Consider the following 9,833-nt stretch of genomic DNA (forward strand, 5'->3'; position numbering starts at 1 on the left):
CAGCTTCTGCATCTCCCCGTCACAACAGGTAGAGGCTGTCCCAGTGACATCCCCTGGCAGGACGCAGCAGCGTGCCTGGTAATGCTGCTCCCCCTGGGGATTAGCGGCTGAGCCCTTAGTGTTGGTGGTGCTTGCTGGTGCTACTGCTTGCTGGCTTTGCCTTTTGTGTGTAAATATCTAAAGGGAGGGTGCCCAAGAGGATGGAGCCACGCTCTTCTCAGTGATGCCAACCAACAGGACAAGAGGCAGTGAGCACAAACTGACCTGCAGGAAGTTCCACCTGGATATGAGGAAGAATTTCTTCACTGTGTGGGTGACCACAGACTGGAACAGAGCCCTGCTGAGGTTGAACCCGACAACCCACTTACAGTCCCTTCCAACCTAACCCAGTCTGTGATTCTGTGATTTGGGTTTTTTCTTTTTCTAGTATTTTTGGCAGGCCAGTCTGCAGGGCACACAGGCAGGACAAAAGCATTCCATCCTCAGGAATTCCACCTTACAGACACCAGCCACAAGAAGATCAGCTATCACAGCAAGACTGACCCAAAGCAGTGATTATTTTCTGCTGGTCTTCCAAGCTTTTGTTAGTGGCAGTTTAAAACCTTCCCTGTCCCTTTCACATTAGAGCTCAAATCTAGTTCTTGTTCTCTGCATCTCCTGTCTTTGTAGAAAATCTTGCCTGACTCATTTCTTAAAATACATCACATTTCCTTCTTTTCTTCTTTCTTTTTTTGGTATGAAATGTTGCCAGGTGCCGCCTGTCCCTCCATCTTGACCACGTAGCCCACCTGACTGCAGTGCCTGCCAAATTTTACATAGAACCAATCACAAAATCCTAGAATGCTAGGTTGAAAGGGACCTTTAAAGTTCATCTAGCCCCAAACCTGCAGCCTTGTGCAGGGATACCTCTCACCAGACCAGGTTGCTCAGAGCCCCGTCCAACAATGGCCAGGGTTGGGGCCTCCATAGCTTCCCTGGATAACTTGTTCCAGTGCCTCACTGCCCTCACAGTAAAGAACTTCTTCCTAATATCCAGCCTAAATTTCCCCTTTCAATTTGTACCCATTACTCGTTGTGCAATCACTACTGATCCTGACAAGGAGTCTCTCTGGCTTGCCTGTATGCGCCCTGGATACTGGCAGGTTGCTGTGAGGTCTGAAGAGCCCCAGCTTTCTCAGCCTGTTGTGCCTGGGAAGAGGGTGTGGACATGACAGGAGCTCATCCTGAGCCCACAGCTGACTGAAAGCACAGCAGGAGACAGGTCAGGTTAGGCTGCAAGCAGGAACTGGAGCTGTAATCATATTAAGGGAAGTGTCACACACCTCTGGCTCCAGGGCACAATCAGCAGCTCTCCTCCACTCTCAACCCAGTAACCCATCCAGTCAACTTCTTGAACTTCACACAGGTGTCACAGTGAAAGGTGAAAGCCTTGTCTATATTCAGCTCAGCCTTCACTGTGCTGAGATGAATGGACACAAGATCCCAGCTCTGAGGCTGTCAGCAACCTGAGAGTGCATGTGAGGGAAGGACTTGCCCGTGGTGTTACCTGCTGCCAGGAGTCCTGCCTGTATTGGTTCCATAGAAGCAGCCACCCAACACTGCTAATTGCTGGAGCCTGTGATAAATCACTTTGACTCCAAATTGCCTGGCATCAAAAGTACTACTTCAATCAGCAACTAACCTGGAATGAATTAGCAATGGACAGTTCATACTGTGGAAACCACGAGGTCACTTCTTGGTAAAAGGACAGCTGATGTAAGTAGCTACAGTGGCAGCAAGGAAAAAATAAACTTGGGAGGGATAGTACCAGCCACCAATGCAATGGTGCTGTAGGGAAAGGGAAATTCCATTTTCAGTTGAAGTAGCAATACCCTGAGATGCAGTTACTCAGTTTTATTCTGGTTTATCCAACATAAACAACATCTCACATGAGGTCCTGAGGAGTCTGTAAAACAGTAATAAAAATTACATACAGAAGAAAATACAGCATATCAGGGGGTGTTGCAATCAGAATAATTTTAACTGACTTTGTTGTTGGTTATTGTAAAGGGCAGTAGTAATTGTTTCTTGTGTCTTCCAGAGAATGAGCACAAATAAAATTACTGTCTAACAGAGTAGACATTTCTCATCCCTTCAACTGGATGGGAGGGAAAATTTCTTGATATCAAAGAGAAAAATACATGTAGTTCTTCCTCACTATATATTTTAATAAACACATCAGAGAGTGATAAGGCATGACTTTGAATACAGGTACACCTAACGTGCACAGTAACACAGAGCAAGTAGACAAAAAATCCCTTCCAGGCCACCATTTCAATGAATCTGTGTTATTGATTTAGAAGAAAACACACTCTGATATAATAGAGATTCTGATATTTTGCAAAACTTTGTAAAATTACTTAAGAAATAATTTTTCCAGTGGCACAGAGAAGCTGAGGGGTAAGAGTGCAGTGGAGAGAGATCAGCACAGTGGAATCCAGTGCATATCCTGCATACCAGTATCTCACTGTAGATAGTACAAGTAGGATAACAGTTGTTTCCTCAATACTGGAAACATCAGTAGTCATAATCACTTTGTACCATATAAGACAAAACCACTTGAATAACAAGGAATAATACTGTACAAAGTATGTGCAAGGCTCAATAGGACTTAACATTCCTGTGGTACCCAGGTGTTTGCTTTTGGTTTGGATTGTTCAGGGTTTTTCAAATACTGTGGGTGTAGAAGTAAAACAAAAAGCCCAGATGGATTAATTCAGGATTTCTGCAGAAACCAAACACGGATAGAAAAGGCAGCACTAGGCAGCACTCAGAGACCCACTTAGGTCAGAAATAGCAGAGAAAACAAGCCCATGATGAGTCTTGGGTCACTTGAAAGGCTGAGGCAGCTGGGCCTGTTCTGCTTTAAGAGATGAGTGAGAGGGGACCCCATCAATGAGTATGAATATTTAAAGCAGAAGTGTCTGGGATATTCTCAGTGGTGCCAAGCAATAGGACAAGTGGCAACAGAAACTGATGCACAGGAAGTTCCACCTGCATATGAGAGAGAACTTTACTGTGTGGGAAACTGTGCACTGTAACAGATTGCCCAGAGAGGTTGCAGAGTCTTCCTCACTGGAGATATTCACAAACCATCTGGACACAATCCTGATGTGCTCTGGGATGACCCTTGCTGAGCAGGGAGGCTGGACCAGATGACTGTGGTCCCTTCCAATCTGACCCATTCTGTGATTTTCATGTGTGAAACCTGAAGACCCAGTTTCCCCAGCTCTTCCAGCAACACAACAACCAGTTCTGGGCACACTGCTGCTTTCCTGCTTACCCAGGAGTTGACAATGCAGGTATGTTTTTAAGAGCCAAGTGTTTTCAAAACTCAAAAACTTGTTAGCAGTATAACACAAAAAAGTTGGGAAATAGACCAACAGAGCTAGAAGGGAAATAAAAATTCCTGATTTCTGACCTAGAAAGTGAGCCATGCAGCCTGCTTCTTTTCCACTTTTCCATGCCTGGCAGGGGAGTTGAAGACAGATGGAGGAAGCAGACAACAGCCAGGTTTCTCAGCTATGCAGCTAGACCTGTAAGGAGTTTGTGTAAGATGCAGATTTTGTCAAACAAGCACTGATCTATCCAAATGACACCCCAAAAAAACCCTATTTGTATCTTGAAATTCTTGGGAAAAGCTACAGCTGAAGCCCTTGTTGGTTTAATCATGGTTCAATCATCTTCAAAAACACCATTGATTTTGAGAGGCTCCACTTCAAAACAAGCATCCATTCTTCCAAATGAAAGATATTCCGTCAATTTGTAAAATTGGCTGAAGACTGGTGCGTAGCACTGGACATCAGATTTTGAAAATCAAAAAGTTAATGTTAGCCTATGTGTATACAAAAACCCTATTGTTTGTATAAATCATAAAAGACTGATGTGTACTTGATTAGGAAACAAGTTAATTTTCCAAAAATACATTAATTTTCCTAACAATACATTATTTTAAAAAACTTCTCAGTGGCTGTGAATGTATGAAATGCCACTAAGATACTTTCCACTGTAAACAATGACAGCAGAAACATTTCCCTACACTATTATTCAGCTCATTTATGGAACACAATCTTTTTTCCTTGCATTTTTGTTTTAATGTAGTTTGTGTGAACAAAGACACAATTCATGCTGGCTCACACAAATGAAAATATCATTGATTCCAGTGGTGCTGAGCCTCCTACTTGCTGCCAAACAGCAAGAATGTGACCCATTTCACTCTTTTTCAGCTCCATGTGCACCAAAATAATTGATTTGTCAGAAAATATATAAGAATGGGTTTACTTGATGCAACCCTACAATAACTCCCAAGTATGGCCTTTTTTTCTACATGGATTAAAGGTCAGTACGTGTCCTCTCAACCCTCAGAGAGAGCTACCATCTTCATCTGATTTTACAGGAATTAAAAGTTTCCTATGAATATCTACATGCCTTTGTTAACCATGTACAAATTTCACCTGCCCCAAATTAATCTCTTTTATTCCATCCACCCTCTGTGTCAGCAGTGGCTTCTTCCTGAGTCCCTTTCAGGCTGGAAGATGTCATGACTTCTGTGATTTTTCTGCTTGGTATGTTTTGTGGCACAGTTGAGGCTGTCAACTCTGTGGTGAGTTGAAAAATCATGGAACAACCTTGAACATAATGGCCAACGTGGGAAAATGGCCCTTTCCCCATCTTGCTTAGATCTTTGGTCACAGAGTAATAATCCTGTTTGTTTTCAGGAGCCTTCCCTGAAACAGAGAGAAGCAGTCTGGCTTTCCCAAGCCTCAGCACAGCCACTTTGGCTAAAAGCAAAAGCATTCAGTTCATGAACATTTCCTGCATATCAAGAGAAAAAGACATGACTGGATTACAGAGGACCATTTTCAGAACTGGTAACAAAAAAAATACTTTCTTGTAATATATAAGAAAGTAAATTTAATCTTAATGCTGACAAAACCAGAAGCAATATTTATCAAATCAAACTAGGCTACATGCATCCCTGTCATAGCATACTGGCAGAAGTTCTGTATCCCCTTCAGTGATAGAAACATCAAGTTATAACACTAGGTTGTTTTCAGTGGATAATGTTCAGTGTTTTCAGTGGATCAAAAAACAATACTGACATGCATGTGGCAGACTGCTGCTTCTCCCTTCAAAGCCAGGGAAAACTACCTCTTTATTTCACAACCACAGTCGTGGTCTAGAGAAAAGAATAACAGCTTGGGACTGTATTACCTTGTGACAGAACCCCCTACAGAGAAGAAAATCATCTCTCAGTCTAGGATCAAAGCACTCACACCTCAGGAAATTTCTTGCAGCCATACTTCCTGGAAAGGAAGATTTCCCAGGATGGCAGAGCCAGTCTGAAAACTCCAGAGAAAATTGAAGGATGCCATTTTACCAGTAGAGCTATCTGTCTTGAAGTGAAAAAAAATTTCCTTGTTATAACAAATCCCCAGGGTAGATCTAAAGGGAGAGCCTTGCACTGCATGTTTAAGACAGTTTGTTAGTTTGTGGCAGGAGGGAAGATGTGGACAGTGCCTAAGCAGTGATCCCTGGACACAGAGAAGAAAGATGGTAAAGAGTATGGCTCTGCAGGACAGAAAGAGAGCACAGGAAATGTCTCATACACCACTCAGAACAGTGCATTAATCAAGCATCATGCCTTAAATTCCACATTAGTAAGCATCATGAAAAACGGTGCCAGTGTTCAGAATTCCTGATTGTCTCTCATGGAGCAGAAGTGAGATCAACACAGCTCTTCTGGGCAGTCCAGCAACAAGAAAGAGCATCTCCTTACAATCTAACTTCCCTTCTTGTAGGCAAAAGGAAACTCTGGGCCAAACAGCCTCTTTTATCAGGTATAAAATCTCTCATTGCAACATTAGGATTACATTAAACTACAGCATTGTAGCAGTTTGCACAAATGAAAGCAGTTTGCACAGATGAGCAGTTTGCTCATCTGGGTTCCCTCTTAAAGGCAAGCTCAAACTACATGCTTTGTGAGATTCCTGATAAAAGCTCTGGGGAAAAGGGCTAGAGATGGTAAACAACAATTTTATATGACTAATCCAATATAATCCTATGCTGGGTAAAAAAGCCATCTGGATGGATTCCCACTGAAGTGCACTTTAATAACAGCACAGCAGCAAGCCTCTGGCTGTCACACCGAGGAAACACTCACACTTAGGCTAATAATTGCAAAAGATTTCTTCCTCTTTTTTTTTGTCCCTCTGTTTATATTAAAGCTGTTATACACTTGTCCTTTCATTTTATTCCGTTAGGAGATCATCCATCAAACCCATGAAGTGACAAAGATCCATCAAACCCGTGAAGTGCACTGGAAGGCATTTGAGGACGGGTAGATCCAGCAAGGTCACCCTCTCTCTGCAAAACTCCAACCTATTTTATTGCATCACTGCAGCCTGCAATCACTGTCGGAGTAGAGAATGGCAAGCTGTCTGCTGAGGCAGAATTAAACCAATTCCCCAGCGAGTGACGCTGGGTTTTGCTCTGAGCAGACAGCAGTGGGGACCCCTGGGGCACACGGAGCAGCTGAGGCTTAGGACAGGAAGGGAAGGAGACTGCCACCCCCAGCTGAGCCACACCTATAAGGCAATTAGGGCTTCACACCCCGGGAGAGAAGGAAATCCATGACCAGGCTCCCTTTTCTCCTCTGAGGTCAGAGAGAACAGGTTTTCCCCTCCACTGAGCATTCATTGTCTCAGGGAAGGAAATCTGACATCCACACAAATCTGACTGGGGCTCAGGAGGATTGAGGCAGACAAAGCACCCAAGAAACACTTGTATTTCAGGTTCATCAGGATGGGCCTATTCCAAAAGGACGAGATTAAACACGTGGCGTGTGTGTAGGTTACGAAAGGCATGTGAGAGGAACTGGCGAGCATTTGGGGTTATGAAAGATCAGAGGTTATGAAAGACCTTGGCAGTTATGAAAGATGAGCCAAGAGTCTGATCCAGCAAGACAGAGAGCAGCCTCAACCAGCTCGGAGGTGAATGGATATTCAAAATCAGCCAGCAGCTCACATGAGGAAGTTCACACTGCCTGGGCAGGTCTAGGCTAAGGAAGGTTTGAGGAAAAAAAACGAGAAAAGTAATAAATAAGCAGTTATCATAGACTAGGAGAACGATAAAGAGGAATATTACCATTTAAAGGCCTTACAGGCAGCTGTATTTTTTTGAAAAGTATTTTGGAAAGTTTTAAAATACTAGCTGCAGTCACTGATTTTCTAAGAGGTATTCTTTGCTGGCCTTCTAGTTCTGTTTTAAATCTACCTGCACAAGCCACATAGCTGCAGTGAATCTATAAAAAATGATGGCTCATTCAGATATTTTAGCCTCTCAACTTCAGCCTCTGGTGACCCTATTATCACTATTCTACCACCAGAATGAAGAGAAGGTTGGGGAAATTCTACCATCCAAATGCTTCTTTTCCAGGCATCACTCAGAAAGAGGACATACTCCTGCTAAGAAAAATATTGAGGAGAGCACTTCCCCCTCTTTGCAACAGTACTTCTCTGTGATGTGTGTAACTTTCTGTAGTTACACAGGTGATACTTGTGCATCCTGCCTACTGCATTGTAATTCACACTGCCTGCTTTCAAAACATGCCTTAAACAGCCTTCCAAATGCCCCTGTGGCAGCCTAATAACAACAAATCTCCAGACACTGAGGCAGACCCAAGGAACACAGGAAGAAATCATCTGCATTACATCAGAATAGTATCTAACCTCTTTCAGCAATAGGAATAGACTTTTATTGTTGGGAAATTCAGTAACTAAAACTTTGTAGTTAAAGGAAAACTACAGAAAACGCTTCTGTCATGGTCTGAGATGCTTCCTAGAATGCAAGGCCATGATTAACTGTACATTTTCTTTTTCACCAAAAAAAGAATGTCTGTACTACATCTCAGCAGCCCACAAGTCTCAACAGGAAATATTTACCCATCTGCACAGAAACTCTCTAGGAAAGGTTCTGAAGACACCTCATGCTATGGCAGCAATAAAAAACACAAATTTCCAAAACCTAGAGAAAACTCAGATTAAGGAAAAAATCCAGACCAATTCTGTTCTGTACTAGTCCAAATGATACTGCATGTTTGTAGGGTTTAAGGAAACTAATCTAACCTAAGAACAAAGCAGATATGTGTTTGGAGGAAACAAATGACTTAGAACAATCATTCAGCAGAAATTTTGACAAACATTTGGTGAGGATTTATTCAACAAAATTTCATTATTTCATACTTCAACCAAACTTTTACACTTTGTGTAGTAATTAATTCACCTTCTCAGAGTTTGCTGCCATTTTGTTTTTCTGATTTAAAACTGGGACTAAAAATATTTCACTAAGTATACTGACAGCCTTGCTGTCTTTGTGGCATCCACTGTCAGGGTGAAGCTTAGACATTTAAAGAATGAAGTTGAATTCTTGTGCTACAATCCACAAAGTCCCTTGCTTTAGAAGGAAAAGGTCCAAGTGTTTAATTTTAACAAGTGTCTATTATTTTTGTGAGCTGCTTGTGGCAAGTGTCCCCTCTCATCCCAATGTCATCTGTGTCCTACAAAATAAACAAGAAAAGAAAATAGATCGAGATTTAGGGTCTGTTACATTAAGTAGAATACCTAAGTCAATTTAATTTAGCCTAGTCTCTAGGAAATTCATTAATTTTGTGCTCAGAGATAGTAAGTGGTGGTGTTATGCAATTTTCTTCATGCAAATGTGTTTGCCACTAAAGCATTTTTATTCTAGCCCTGAAAATGAAACTCTCAACCACCAAGCAGGTGCTGAAAGACATTAACAAATGTCATACACTCTATGTACCTAATGTCTCTTTCGAAAAGCAACTCTGATGGACTCAGTCCCTGGGCTCTCTTTTATCCCATTCAGTGCCAAGTGTGCATCAGAACAAGTCATTTGGAAAAGCCTCACTCTGACAGATAAAGTGTGTGTTCCCAACACTAACTCGGTGTTTTAAGCACAGCAGTCTGGCTGCTCTATTGCATAAGCCTGCATTCATCCCGGGCTGCCCTCCTTCTAAGAGGCGGATCCAGAATCTCTTCCCTGCTCTGCCGGCATAGCAATTTGGCTCATACGAATTCTGTGTTGTGAATTCTCTTCTTCTCATCCTTGACAAATCCAAAATGACATACGAAGACAAGGGGAAAATAGAAAAGGCCGTGTATTTCTTATCACACGCTTGAGCTCCCAAGCACTAACAAGCTGCTGTTTAAAACCTGAACTTGCCCTTCGACTCCCGAGGCCGCTTTTCCCACACTTTTCCCCTTTCATTCCCGAGATGGCCGGTGCCAGCCGCCAGCTTTTCCCCTAAAGCCCCGGGGACGCCGACGTTCCGGGAGATGGCCCTGGGGACACGGGGACAGCGGAGCCCCCGAGGGGCCGCTCGGCCCGGGATCGCGGCTGCTCCTCCTCATCCCGGGGGAAACAGGAGCGCCCCAGCTCTATCCCCAGCTCCATCCCCATGCCCATGCCCATGCCCATGCCCATGCCCGTGCCCATGCCCAGCCTGGCTGTCCCGGCGCCATGTCAGGAGGGGCGGCCGGGGCACGGCCGCGGCGATGGCGGCGCGGCACATCCTGCCCTCCCCACTCTGCACCCTGCCGTGCGCACCCCGCCACCTCGGCGCGGCCCCAGCGCTGCTCTCCGCGGCACGCCCGCCTCTCCGGCCTTCCCCCGCCCCCGGGGCTCACCTAGAGTCGGCGCCCAGCAGCCAGCCCGCCTTCCCCATTGACCGCGGCGGGCGCGTCTCTCCGCCCCGCTGCGCTGGGCGGGGCGCT

The 9,833-nt window shown here is 44.2% G+C and overlaps 1 long non-coding RNA gene across 1 annotated transcript; it reads right to left on the reverse strand.

Moving 5' to 3' along the window:
• Window positions 1-1,878: 1,878 nt before the first annotated feature.
• On the reverse strand, window positions 1,879-9,828 carry LOC130249037 (uncharacterized). The gene is made up of 3 exons (XR_008839726.1): window positions 9,747-9,828; window positions 9,002-9,164; window positions 1,879-8,596 (listed from the first exon to the last, which is right to left on the reverse strand). It is a non-coding gene; the product is annotated as an uncharacterized LOC130249037 (long non-coding RNA).
• Window positions 9,829-9,833: the final 5 nt, after the last annotated feature.

Source organism: Oenanthe melanoleuca, chromosome 2 (assembly GCF_029582105.1).
Source record: "Oenanthe melanoleuca isolate GR-GAL-2019-014 chromosome 2, OMel1.0, whole genome shotgun sequence".
In the NCBI taxonomy this organism is placed as follows: Eukaryota; Metazoa; Chordata; class Aves; order Passeriformes; family Muscicapidae; genus Oenanthe; species Oenanthe melanoleuca.